Raw genomic sequence first — 15275 nt, forward strand, 5'->3', positions numbered from 1 at the left:
ACCGTGTCCCCTGGAGCGGGGGGGGACCTGGTGGCACTCAGAGGAAGGACAGCAGGTTACCAAGAAGAGACTTGATACCCTATGAGCATATACAGGGGGAGGAAATCCCCCTCAGGAACAGTCATAGGGGAGGGGAATAAGGGGAAAATGGGAGGGAGGGAATAATGGGAGGATACAAGGGATGGGATAACCATTGAGATGTAACAAGAATAAATTAATAAATAAAATAAAATAAAATAAATCTGAAAATTTTAAGTAAATAGAAAATTTTTAAAAAGAATTGTCTAAATGTTTAAAAACAGGAAATAGTAAAAGAAGTTTTTTTTTTTTTTCCTTAGAACACATTGACAGAACATCTGTAAATACAGCCTGCCATGGTGCTTATTTTTTTAAAGTTCTAATTCTTGATTAAGACAGTATGATGAGCAGGGAGATTATTGATGCTGGATCCACACCACAACCTGGGAATGAATCTCTTTACTCTAGTTTCCTAATAAAAATTCAGCGACTGCTCAAAACCATGAGATGCAAAGGAATATTTTATACTGACTTTGAGCAAAAGCAACTGCAGAAAACGAAATGGAATTTACAAAAATAATAAGCCAAGAAAAGGAAAATAAGACCTCTCTTTCTTATGCTTATTAGATTATGACGTTACAGCTAAGGTGTTTCTCTCAAGGGCAAAAATGATACCAAATAAACACAATGGGACTCAAACTTTGATATTTTCCCCTGGAAAAAAAATGCTAGAAAAGTTTGTATTTAATTATACATCAGAGTTATTTCAAATAAAAGAAGTACAGATGTTAGAAATTATGTTTCAAGTAGTTACATGTTTTACAACTAATCTTTAAAATCAGTTTGGACCAAACTTATTGGAAAATACTAGTTTTTTTTATTAACAAAAATAAGAAGCTCTAATTATATTGAAAAAACAAATATATACTGTTACTAGGAGTGAAACAAAGGAATGAAATAAATAGCAAATGACCACTGGTAGTCAACAAAAGTATGAATATAAAATGTGATGTTCTGAACCTATTACACTGCAAATAATTATGCAGTCACAATAACACTATTCAAAGTCCAAATAGCACACTTATTACAAAGAATAATAGAAATGTTTTATTTTATGATAACTTCAGAATTTATGGTAAAATGCCCAAATACACAAAACATATTAAAATAATAAAAGAGTGTCAGTATTTGAGCTGTATATGGTTCATACTTGATGTGACTCTTTGCTTTAGACCTCAGATTTCAGAACAAGTCCTGGCCAGTGAACAAGGCAGAGCAAACTGCCTATATCACAGGCTTGGAAGCAAAGAGACAGAGAGAAGAGGGTGGATTCCTTCATTCCCCTCAAAGTATAATCTTCAATGCCCTAAGCGCCCTGAGTGTTCTACCACTTTCCTTAGTGCCAGCCAGTGGACCTAGCTTTTAACAATGAGCCTTTGGGAGATATTTGAACACCTGCATTATAGCAATCACCGTTGTATTTTCCACTTTAAATTATAAAATGCCATGCCCAATTTCTTATGAAGAATTTTAACAATATAAAAGAATAGTAATATTTTGTTTGGAAATTTGCTAGCTTAACATGTATCTCAGCAAAACTTAGATTGACATATTTGGGCCTACACTTTTAATGCTCTCTAGGTCTCTGAGATGTTACTGGCAGTCTTAATATTAATATCCCCTTTAAAATAGAAATACATTTCTGCTTTTAACTGAAAATTATCTTAGCCATTCTGATAAGTATAAGATGGAATCTCAGAGTCATTTTGATTTGCATTTCCCTGATAACTAAGGTTGTTAGGCATTTCTTTAAGTGTTTCTAGGCCATTTGATATTCCTCCATTGAGAATTATATGTTTAGCTCTGTGTCCCATTATTGGATAACTAGGTTTGGTGGTGTTTTCTTTCTATGGTTTCTATTATTAACATTTTTCATTAAAAAGTGAATGAGGAAAGTGATTATTAAGAAACATTAAAAAATCTGCAAACGTGTGCTTTTATAGCTGGTTAAAGACTTAATAAGCAACTATTCCAGAACATTCTGAGCATTGATCACTCTTGCCACTTACTGTCACAAGCTTAACATCCTTAAACACAGACTCATATTTAGGAGTAGAAAGCATATATAGACATGTTCAACAGAGAGATACCAAGGCCTGTCCTATGGCCACAGTATAGAACGACACCAAAAAAGCATCAGGCTCTGAAGTTAGCCAGAAGCATCATAACTGTTTAAATTCTCCCGCATTCCACATCTGTATCTTCACTTCTTAGTTATTTATCATAAGCATGTCTATTTAAGTCACATTTCTTCTAAAGGGTCCATGCTGGGATTTCTTTTGTTTGATTTGTCTATAACAGATACTTTTAAAAGTCATTGGCTAGGTTTGGTTATTGGACTTGATGGAAAGTTAATTCAAATGAAAACCAGACTTCTTATATGTTCTTTTTATTCAAGATCTAAATCATTATTAGCATCTTTGCAGGTCCAGATAAGTGAATGAGTTTGAAAAAGATGAATCCGAATAATATACATTGCTTGAAAAGTCTGAAAGGGCACCATATGTGTCCCTTTCACATGTTAGATAGAAATGGCTTGTCCTCTATTTCTACAGAATTTCCTTATCATGAACTGCTAAGGATTTCACAGTTATGGCATGCCATTGAGCTTTATTAACCTTCATCTTTTGATATTTGGCACAATAGTTCTTACCAGGATATTTCCAGGGTGCAACAATTGCATCTACCATTGTAGTTAGTATAATGACTTCAATATAAATGACTGAGAAGATAACCCAGACCACGTTCCCTTGACTCCCCAGACCCACTAAATTGAAGTCTTCATTAGAACAGGAACCCCAGGCGACTGAGAACTACATCAGCCTTGCAAAGCACTGCCAAGTTCATACACGTCAGGTGAGCAGGTCTGGCACAGCCTTCGAACAAACACTGATGAGCACATGCTTGTTCCCAGTAGGTACCTTTCTTGACCCCACACATAGTAATGCTAGAGTATCCCCATCACGCTCCTTTTCTTAGCATGACAGGCTAGTAATGAACTTTCTTAGGAAAGGCAAGTAATGAACTGATGCTTATAATAAGACTTGCTGGTCTTCAGACTTACCTGCCCCATGGACTCATGAGATGGAAGATAGCTTCGATACTGCAATGAGCTTCTACTTCTCTACAGGTATTCATAATTGCCTGTAAGCAGCTCATGCTTAAATTTGTTTATGCTCAATCCTCTAGAATTATAAAGAAACTGAGAGACCCCAGCAATCTTACAGTCACTATTGTTACCATCTCCATAAGATAGTACAGCCACTCAATCGCCCTCCATCTGTGTTTCATCAAATAACATGACATGCAGTGCTCTATCTTATTAAGGGTTACCCATGTCCCGTTTCCTAGAACAAAGAGCCTTTCTCCATGTAGTGTTTGCTTATATTAGTAATTCCATTTAAAATTTTCTTCTGCATGTCTACTTCCTAGAGCAAATTCCTCAGCCAATTACCTTATTAGTTAAAATCAAATAAAGTAGATAAATGCAATAAAGGTCGCAAATATGCACATCGTAGATGGACATTTGAAAGACAGACAGATGCACCCATTCAGAGACTGATCCTATTCCTTCCAAGTGGAAAAGATGAAGGGAATCTTAGAATAAGGGGAGTGGATGTACAATAAAGGACCAATCAACTAGAATGGCTAAAATAACAGTAAACAGTTATAGCAATCATGTATACAAATGCGAGCAAAATAATTATGTATTCACTTTACACCTGGATCATACTTCCTGTCCTCCCAGTTCCACCCTCCCTCCCTCTTCCCCGTCTCACCTCCCTTATTTCTCCGAAAAGGGGAGCCCTCCTGCCAACCCACCAGGACTGGGTGCCTCCTCTTCCCCTGTGGCCTGGCGAGGCAGTCCTGCCAGCGGGAGTGATCAAAAGGAAGGCAACATTGTCCAGGTCAGAAACAGCCTTTTCTCCCCTTGTTAGGGGACCCACACGAAGCTGGAGTTTCTCATCAGCTACATCTGTGTAGGAGGCCTAGTTCCGGTCTATGCATGGTCCTTGCAGGTGGGAGAAAATTAGAATAAGAAAAACTGAATATCTTTCTTAAAATTTTTCATTTAGTAGGTAAAGACAGATCATTGAGGCAGGATATAAACAAAAGCAATTTGATTCAGTTTTGAGGATGCCAAATATGAGACCATCCTGGGACACATAATAAGAGCCTCTCATAAATAAAGAACCATCATAGAACCATCTTTAGTACCTCAAGAAATGGAAAATTAATATTGGACGTAATGACCAAATGCAAACTAAAGCCCAGTGCCTACACAGGCTGCTGGGCCAAGGATATAGTAACAAGTTTACACCCATGATGACAAGAAACAATATTGAGCAAGAATGAAATGTAGGTGTGCAGTTGAACGGAACAGCTTACTGGAAACCATACTTAACTTATGATTCCCTGGTCCAACAAGTCCTAGTGGCAGGAAACAAACAGGCAAAGGAGTTGCCAGTAGCCAAGTGGTAGTATTATATTAAGGTTCTTGTTGAACAGGTCTCAGGTGACAGAACTGTCAGTTCTGTACCTACTACAGTGCTTTCACAGGACAAGGAAGCAGCGTTTCTTCACCTTTGGCATTAGCTGACACTGAGCAGACCTAGCTATTAGTATTCCTCACCGTTGGCTGGCCAACATTGCAACTCCCATGTTTATGCTGTGAGAGCCTTGGTCCTAAACGCTCTTCCAATTTCTCTATTCTAGCTCTTTATAGACTTCCTTTCATCTTCAATCTCTGTTCTCTGTCCTCTCTGCACCAATCATATTTCTGTCCCTTTAATATTAGCCCCCGTACTGGGCTACCAGGTGGCACAGGCCACATCTGGCTCAGGTAGAAATGCATCTACCATTCTTTGAGACTGAGAAAACGGAAATGGTTCAGGTTGAGGGGGCACCTTCAGGAGAGGAAGCAATCACTTGCAACTGTGGAATTTTCACAAGGAGTCCACAGAGGGCTTAAAATTGCAAATACCGACATAAAAGCAAGCTAGCTACCTGTGTAACAAATAGTTCTCTTATTGAAGGCATCAAAGAAACAGAAAGAGAATCTAAGAGCTGCCAATTAGAAAGTTAAATTACCACAAAAACCCTCATCTATGTATTAGAAAGTATCAGGAAAAAACCACTATAAGAACCTGAAGGGCATGCCAAAAGCATTAATAGAGAGTTTAATAGATTTTAACAGTGCTTAATGCCTGCCCAGCACCCCAGGGAGAGGTAAGTCTCCTTCATCTGTTTCAATTGCTGTTTCACTAATTACTTTTTGCCTCTTCAAATGACACCGTTTTATGACTGTAGAAGATTGTGAATAAATACATTTCCTCTAATTTTCTCTTTAAGCACTGCCTTGATACTTTCCTTGCCAGACAGTCATAGTTTTCCTTGACATCCAGAGCAAATAAGCAATGGGACAATATTGGTAGACAGGACCTTCAGACTATGAACTAGAGAACAAGTGCTTTATGCTCCCTTAAGTCTTGCCACACCCTCTATTACAGCCTTGATTTCTCATTTGTCTCCCGCTGGATAGTAAGCCAAGCAAGTTATCAGAGCTCTTCCCTAGGATATTTTTTAACTCAATGGAGGCAAATAAGTCCTACCTTTCTTTGAAGAAAGTGCAATCATGAGTAGCCATGCGCCACCACTTTTGTTATGAACTTCTATTGTAAAAGGGAACAATGGTGAGATGTAAGCTTACAGCATCTGCTTACAGGATGGGGAGCCTTACATGAAATAGTACATGGAGATCTTGTCTTCCCCCAGAGCGATTTGCTACATATACTTTCATGTAAAGACAGTCTTATGGATACCCACAATGAAAAAATGAGAGATTCACAGAAATCTCCCATCCAACAATCATAGATAGACTTTTAAAATTAAAAACATTCAGATTTTTCCAGTCGCAGTGTAATCCCAGAGCTTAAGAAGCAGAGGCAGGTGGATCTCTGTGACTTTAAGGCCAGCCTGGTCTACAAAGCAAGACCAGGGCAGCCAGGGATACACAGAGAAATTTTGTCTAAAAAAAAAACCAAAGACCAAAACAAACCATACAAAAAAAAAAAAAAAAAAAAAAAAGAAAGAAAAGAAAGAAAAGAAAAGAAAAGAAAAGAAAACATTTACATTTCAATTGATAATAAAGAAGCTGTTTAACACAAGAAAATTACTTTTATCTTAGACACGGTAAATAAAACGTCATCCATAAGACACAGTGGAATTATCAAATTACAAAATGGAAATGTATTCAGTTGATAGAGGAATATTAAATACTGATTCTAGCAATATTGTGTGATGTATACAAAGACCATTGTATATGATGACATTTTCTTTTTTCATTGGGAAATTTGTTGAAACCTAGATATAACACACACACATACATACACCCCTATATATACCTATACATTGTTGTTGGCTGCCTCTCTTATTACAGTGATAAAATTTAGTGGTTGTAACAGTGACTATGACCCACAAAGGCAAACACACTTACCACTTAACTTTTACAGAATGGTTTTCGTGGACCCATTTTCACACTTTTGATTTTGTGCAATGATATTTATGTTCTTGTGAGTTCTTGGATATTTTCTCATCAGAACTAAGTACACAAATGTCATCTCTCTTTTTCATGGAAGCATATTAACATTTTCTCTGGGGTTTTATCATGTGCCTGTCCAAAGTGTGTCACTGAGTAATTATAAACCAAATGAACAATGAGCTTTGTGCTGTATCAGTGACACCAAATGCAGTCCTAGAACCAGAGAAGAGAAAAAAAAAATAAATTCATTTATATGGAAAAGAGCTGATATGTTCTTACAGAAAATACAGCATAAGAAGAGCCATCCAGGGCAGATGAGGCACAAAAGAGCAAAATACCATTGGTGAGCGATATGAAAAGGAAGGGACCGAAGTAGAAAATAAGGTAGGCAGTTAGAACCTCCGGAAATGAGGTTAGGCCACAGCTGCCTCTCAAGACAAGCCTTCCACACTGTTTTGTGACTCTAACTCTGACTGCTGAAAAGGCTGGACTGTGTTGTCTGCATGATACAGAGCAAGAAGAGAAAGTGAGAGTCAGCAGAGGGAACACCAAGGTAACCTGCTGTGACAAGCAAAGCAAATGAGAAGCGTGTTGGATAAAAATAAACTCTACAACCCTGTGTCCATCTCTGATGTTGACAGAGGCAGAAGAGATGAGCCTAACATGGAACATTTGTTAAGGTGATGTCAAAAGATGGTGTCCCCTATGCAGGGAGTAAGCCAGGGTTATGATTTACAAAGGACAGGGAAAGACATGTGAATGCAAAGGATGTTGAAAATAGCCAATAAAACTTTATATAATGTAATTACAAGAATTTGAGACAAACATGAAATACTCTCCTAAGAATAATATAAATTTGATATTGATTTTTTTAAAGAATGTGAGATAAAAGATGTCCTACATTTGCCTCAGGCTGTGACACATAAGTAATGATCTCATATTTCTTTATTTTTCCATGAAAATCTTGATTATATGGTTTTCAAAGGCTTCATGGTACTTTAATATTTAATTCCCTTGCTTTATATCATTGTGGCTATTTATACCATTTCTTTAATGTGGCAGCTAAAATTTTTAATATACAAATTGAGCACTCAAGAAATAGCACATAACCAACTATACTTCAATTTTATTTCTTTCCTATTTGCTCCTCCTCCTTTATACTTAGGACTATTCCCACCCTCAAGGTAATCTCGTGGCATCCATCAACTTGACGCATTGACAAGACACAGTGGGAAAATGTTCACTCTAGGTACCAATCACTTCTGCTCAGAGGCATTCTCTCCTTCCTTATCACAGGGCTCTTTCAGGTCTTACATTCTTCAATTTCCATCACCTCACAAAGGTCCATCAACTTCATATGGAAAAAAAGAACAAAAAACCCAGAACAGCTAAAACAATCCTGAACAATAAAAGACCTTCCAGATGATTATCCATCCCTGATCTCAAGCTGTACTATAGAGCAACAGTAATAAAAATGTCATGATACTGGCATATAAGTAGACTAGTCGATCAATGGAATGGAATTGAAGACCCAGAAATAACCCACACACACCTATATTCACAGAAGCCAAAATCATACAATGGATGAAAGATAGTATCTTCAACAAATGGTGCTGGTCTAATTGGATGTCAACATGTAGAAAAATACAAATAGATCCATATTTATGCACAAAACTAAAGTCTAAGTGGATTAAAGACTTCAACATAAAACCAGACACACTAAATCTGTTAGAAGAAAAGGTGGGAAAGAGCCTTGAACTCATTGGCACAGAAGACAACTTCCTAAACAGAACATGAATAGCTCTGGCTCTAAGATCAACAATTAGTAAATGGGACCTCATGAAGCTGAGAAGCTTCTGTAGGACAAAGGACACTGTCAACAGAACAAAACAATAGCCTACAGACTGGGAGAAGATCTTTACCAATCCTACATCTGACAAAAGGCAAATATCCAAAATACATAAAGAACTCAAGAAATTAAACACCACCAAATCAAATAATCCAATTTTTAAAATGGGGTATGGAGCTACCCAGAGAAGTCTCAACATTGGAATATCAAATGGCCCAGAAACACTCAAATATATTCTCAATGTCCTTAGTAAAATGCAAATCAAAACAGCTGTGAGATTCCATCTTATCTGAATGGCTAAGATCAAAAGCTCATGTGACAGAACATGCTGGCAAGGATGTGGAGAAAGGGGAATACTCTTTCTGGTGGGTGCACAACCACTTTGGAAATCAATCTGGTGCATTCTCAGAAAATTGGAAATAGTGCTATCTCAAGACCCAGCTATACCACTCCTGGGTATATACTCAAAAAATCAAAAAATGCTCTACCGTATAACAAGGACATTTGCTCAACTATATTCATAGCAGCCTTATTCATAATATTCAGAATCTGGAAACAACCTAGATGTCCCTCAACTGAAGAATGGATAAAGAAACTCTGGTACATTACACAATAGAATACTATTCAGCTATCAAAAACAAGGAAATCTTGAAATTTTCAGGCAAAGGGATGAAACTAAAGACAATCATCCTGAATGAGGTAACCCAGACCAAGAAGGACATGCATGGTATATACTCACTTGTAAGTAAAAATTAGCCCAAAATAGATGTCCTCTTAGAGACTCCACACAGCAGGGCATCGGTAAAGACACTGGAACTCTAAGCAGGACTCTGGATAGAATGCTGAGAGTGGTATGGAAGAGTGGGGGTGTGGAAAGACCCAGAGGCTTCAGGAGTTCCACAAGGAGACCATCAAGGCTGGTGGATCTGGCCCCAAGGGAGCCTACACAAACTGATGCACCAACCAAGGCCAATCCATGCAGAGAATCTAGACCTCATGTTCAGATGTAGCCAATGGACAGCTAATTCCCCCGTGGGGTGCACATGAACTCTGGTGCCCATGATTTGATCACTGCCCCTTGGCAGGATGGCCTTCCTGGCACAAAAAGGAAGGGGTTGCAGGCTTTCCTGAGGAGACCTGATAGGCTATAGCCAGACAGTGAGTTAGGGCCTCCCTGTTAGAGATCTGGGGGAGGGGAATAGGGCAGAAGAGGGAGGGAGGGTGGGTACAGGAAGATAAGATCAAGGGATAACAATCGGGATGTAATATGAATAAATTATAAGGAATGGGAGGATACAAGGGATGGGATAACAATTGAGATGTAATATGAATAAATTAATAAACTATATTTAAAAAATTATAAGAAACGCTGTCCTTACTGCTTTTCAATAGAATCTCTACAGGCCAGTGCTGCTTTGCTTTATTTATTTGACTCACTCTGCATAGGTACTTCTTGGGAAAAAGATGATAATCTCTCCTGATCCAGGAGTCACAGTCTTCCTACTCATTTCATTCATACCAAGGCAATGTCTCCCACGACACTTGGAGATAAATGCCTCTTCAAACTGCTCTCACTGGTTCCTTTTACCTTCTTTCCTGTGGGAACCCAGCTGCTCAGGAGCATGAGTCAGTGGCTCTGTAGCTGGAAAAGTACTTGGTCAGCATATCCAGGGTGTTTTGCAAGTCTTATGACAAATAAACGGCCCAGAAAAAGTTGAAAAAATAAGGAAGTTAATCCACAGTAATGGAAATTGGTTTCCTAATGTTGGAAAAGAATGAAATGGAGAAAAGGCATGAACTCGCATTTTTGTTTTATTCTTTTCTTTTTTTCTTTTTCTTTCTTTCTTGAGAGGGTGGTTTTCAAGACAGGGTTTCCCGATGTAGCTTTGACTGTCCTGGACTCACTTTGCAGACCAAGCTTGCCTCAAATTCACAGATATCTGCCTGCCTCTGCATCCCTGAGTGCTGGGATTACAGGCATGTGCCGCCACCCCTGGTTAATGCACAGTTTTGATGTAAATTCATAAGAATGGAGTGAGCAATTTGTCTACAAATGGATGCATTTTCCGGTTTTCCCCTGTGAAGTCTTATACCAGGAGTACACTGCCTCTAACTAGGACACCCCATCTCAAGATATTGGTTTGTAAATCCATTCTCCAATACAAGAATCTAGTTTGTTGTCACTGGCATAATTGTAATTGTTTAAATGTTCTCAGGCATAGGTGAGAAAACATAAAATTAACTGAAATGGCTGGGTGTGACTCAGTGATGGAGTACCAGACTGGTCAGTGAAAGGAATCGCAACTCCATAGAGAAAAGGCAAGGTTAATCCACAGTATTTTATGTACAAAGAATATGAGAAAATCATTAGAAGATTAGATTGAGACATCAAAAGAAGAAAGGTGTTGACCTGAAAAGACCCAGTGATTTAAGCTGGAAAATGGTTAACATCAAAACAATAGCCACCTTATTGTATTATGCGAGTTATAAGTTATGTTATTATGCGAGTTAACCTAAACAAACTAGAAGAATAAAAATTACTATTTAACAATCACTTTTTAAATCATTAAGCCAATGAGATGACTCAGGGACTCCTGGCATAAACCACCAAGCCTGATAACCTGAGCTCCATCCGTAAGACACATTGTAGAGGAAGAGAATTTACTTGTGAGTTGTTTTCTGAATTTCACACATGCACTGAGGCATGCATGTGCCCTCCACATAAACATATGAGAGTAAATAAACAGATAAACAAATGGACTTTTTAAAAATAATGTATAGATACACAAAACCTATAGATATATAGTTTTCAAAAGAATAAATGTCAATTGTGGAGGAGGCACTCTGGAAGCAGAGGCAAGAGGCAAGTGTGAGGCCAGCCTGTGCTACATAGTGGAGCCCTTACTCAAGATACAGCATGAAAACAGCCAACAAGTGCACTTCAGTGCTGTTCCTCACAATTGAAATACAATGAAACACAATGATCTGCCACTAGCATATCTGTTAAAACAGCTGAAGTTAAAAAAAGACAGACATCGAGGTTGATGGAAAAAAAATGATACCTTCAAGATTGGATAGCCACATTAGAAAATAGTTGCACTGCTGCTCAAAAGATTAAACATAAAAAAAAAAAAGATTAAACATAGAATTGCCACCTGTGGATATACAATCAAGAGAATAAGACATCTGTGTGTGTAAAATGTGGAAAAGGGTGTTTTGTAGCATCATTATGCACAATAGACACTGTTCACAAAATGTAGTGTGTCCATGCATTGGAACATTGTAGATTAATAAGAAGAAATGGTGTGAGGATTTGTGCTCCACAGCACAAAGAGACTTGGAGAGCATGCTAAGTGAAAGGAGCATGTTGGAAAAGGCCATTTATGTATGAGTCTATTATATGAAATGTCAAATATGTAAATTTGTGCATATAGATTATTCATTGCCCATGGAAGGGACATAAAAGATGGGGGATTGTGGGTGACAGTTAAGAACTATGATTTTGTTGTTGTTGTTGTTGTTGTTGTTGTTGTTGTTGTTGTTATAATCAAGTTCTCTATAATTGTTTACAGTGACTTCTATAAACCTGTAACTATTCTAAGAGACGTTTGGCCTGATATAGGAATTACATCTCAGAAGAGTTATGGAACATTTTAAAGTAATCTGAGCGATTACAAGTTTCATTCCTACTTTTTATTGTTTTCATGAACATAAAGCCCCATAAAAATCCTCTAAAGGAAATCCCATCCTTCAGTCTAGATCTAGAATTATGACGAGAACCCTATAATTGAATTTCAAGCTAACAACATTATCTTGTATTCTCTGCCTGCAGCCTGAATTTCCTTGCCTGCACATCAGTTTTAGCATGATCCCTGAAGAAAACCGAAGTGCAACTTCATACTGCAGGTGTTCAGTACAAATTACTGTGACATCACAGGGTCGAGACATCAGACTCTAGGGGTCAGCTCTTGGCACTCTGTTGCTATGGTCAGTCACATTGTTTATTGAAGAGCATATTGTAAACTTTTTTTTCTGACACAATCATCTTTTCTTTGAAACATCTAAAACACATATAAAGCAGTCCCTGGAAAGAAACATTTGCATAGCTCTTGTATGTCATGTGACCTGTCTTTTCATAAAGCCAGTTATCTGGTGACACTACAGCATGTTGCAGTTATTCTTTGAAGAAATACTTGAGGTGTGTAACAAGAAAGACTGCACACTTGTTATGTGCTCAGTGACAAATTCCTGTCTCTTTCTACAATCTTTTCACTCCACTGTCAACTCTGTAAAACTCGGGATTCAATGAGCAACATGTAAAGAAAAAATGTGCTAGTCTTCATTATCTTATCCTGCTGCTGGGCTAATATAAAACAAGGACAGGCACTTGTCTCCATGTTTTACATTTAAAATATAAAATAACAATTTTAATAATATGGCTACTGATTTTATGCAAACAAAAGATAATTCTATGAAACTTGCTCCTGTATGCATCCTTATCAAGTTCTGTCTCTAAGACCTACGGCTTAGAAAATTCAGAGTCCCCATCTTCACTATTGAAAATGTTGAATGACTCTAGAATTTATTCTTAAATATTTTGACTTAAATGTTTAACATACAGAGGTTCATAACTATACGTAACTAATTATAAGGGGCCTATTGTTTTAAGGCTTAACTAAATATATTTTGGTTGGAAATGCTATTTTTATTCCATTTTCACGAACAAAAAAAATTAAGGCTTTAACGATGTGCTAAAATTACTCTCATAATTTCAATTGAATAATTAAAATCCTAAGTATTTGTGAAATAATTTAATGCTATAAATAATATTTTAACATTGCTTGAAGTTAGTAATCTATGAGTACACAATTTTATAGTCACTATTAATTATTGATGTACCTTAATTTTGAAATAATAGGTACATATTGCAATTATAAATGCAGGTTCAGAAAATAAAATACTTGAGAAGATTTTTTTTCATGCTACTTTGATCTAGAAGGGTCTATTCATCTCTTTTGCATATTCAGACATCAAGAACAAATTTACATTATATACCTGTTCATATTTGAGAAATTAAATGTAATGATACCTTGTTAGCAAATCATTATTGGTAATACATGGGAATTAAAATAGCTGGCGAATGAAGTGTTTTTGTTTAGTACTTAGTATCACAAATACTGACATCAAAGGTAAGGTTGAAGGGGTACTCGTCACTATTCACAAAACTAACGTGATTAATATTGTCATGTACCAAACAAAGAACATAGACAGCAAGGTCCTACATTGCACTGTGCTGAGAATTTTCCAGGAAGTATCTCAAGTCTGCCAACCAAATATTTCCATGATGGGAAGAGTGAACCCTACAGTTTGTCTCAAAGAAATACATATAGACAGAAAGAGAGATTCTTAGTGTTGGTTTTTATAGGTAGAAAACATCATTAGTAGTTATTGTCTGTTATAGCCAAAGAGATTTACTCATAAAGTCTTCATAACTGTCGTTCCACCACACAGCTGGATTTCCAGACCACAGCAGAGAGATTTCAGCATAGTTTCTTCCACTTTCTTTATTAACTTTTTAAATTGTATTTCACTCCATTTCTAACATTGACTGGCTCTGATCAACTGAGCTGTTGAAAACAAGCTTGACATATGTAACTCAGACCTTACTCTGCTCCTATGCACACTGTACACAAGGGATTCTAGAAGTTACCAGACTGTGTACAGAAGGCAGAAATCAGGACTCTTGATGATTAAATAGTCTTGACTGTGTCTTGGAGACATTGATGCTTTTCAGTTAGGTGCCCACTGTTCGTATCTATATCCTTTTTCCTCATCATGTGCCGTGTAAGCTAGTGTACAACCACAGTGATCAGCATTTGTACTGACACTAACACAAATGGTAAATCCTGAAGACCCAGTAGCAATCCTCTTCTTCCTGGTTTCATCATAAACATATTTTATTTCAAACTCTGTCCATACTTAAAGCAAAGGTAGAGGGAAAATTCTCAGGGCCCACTACATCTTAAACTATCTGAAGCACAAAAGTAAACACACAGGGAATAGATCTATTTAAGTGCTATGTCAATACCAGCGTAAATACTGGCACTAGGCTTTATAAAAATTTTAAGACTTAGATTTCTTCTCCTTTATGGAAGCTTTTGAGATAAATTTAAGTTAGTGTTAGCAATTTGATGGCTGGGGGACTTTTTAAAGTTTGAGCTATTACCTGACAAGACTTTAAGAATTATAGCATCTCTCCTCAAGAGCATCCACAGAGATTTCCCTGTTGTCTCTAATGAGTTGTGTGCAAGACAGAACCATTCTATCTTAGTGCAGCCCAGAACTCTTCCTGAGCTGCCTTATAATCATATTTCCTTTGGCAAAGAACAAACCTGAAAAAGGATATGGATGAATGAAAAACACTCATGAGATTTTACAAAATAAACCCATTGGTTTGTTTGAAAAGCAAACACTACATGTTATTTCAGGAGAGTCTTGCCATTGCAAAAGAGGGGGTAAAGCAAAAAACATCTTGACATCACTTCTGCATGTTCAGTTTACACCAGCACTTACAAGGAAAATCTTTCTTGTTTTTCTATCTTCTCTTTTTTAAGAACAGTTGATATTCTGATCTATACCTGACATAAAAAAGTACAAGTGTGTGCCTGTGTATATACCATAGTACTTTCTTGACAAAAGGTTACACGAAACACAAAGTATATGTCCAATTATTATGTATAATAAAAAGCCAAGAAAAAGAGCTCCCAGTGATTTCAAGGCCCTAAAATTTTGTCATATTACCTTTGT

The sequence above is a fragment of the Acomys russatus genome, chromosome 8, assembly GCF_903995435.1.
Source record: "Acomys russatus chromosome 8, mAcoRus1.1, whole genome shotgun sequence".
Classification (NCBI taxonomy): domain Eukaryota; kingdom Metazoa; phylum Chordata; class Mammalia; order Rodentia; family Muridae; genus Acomys; species Acomys russatus.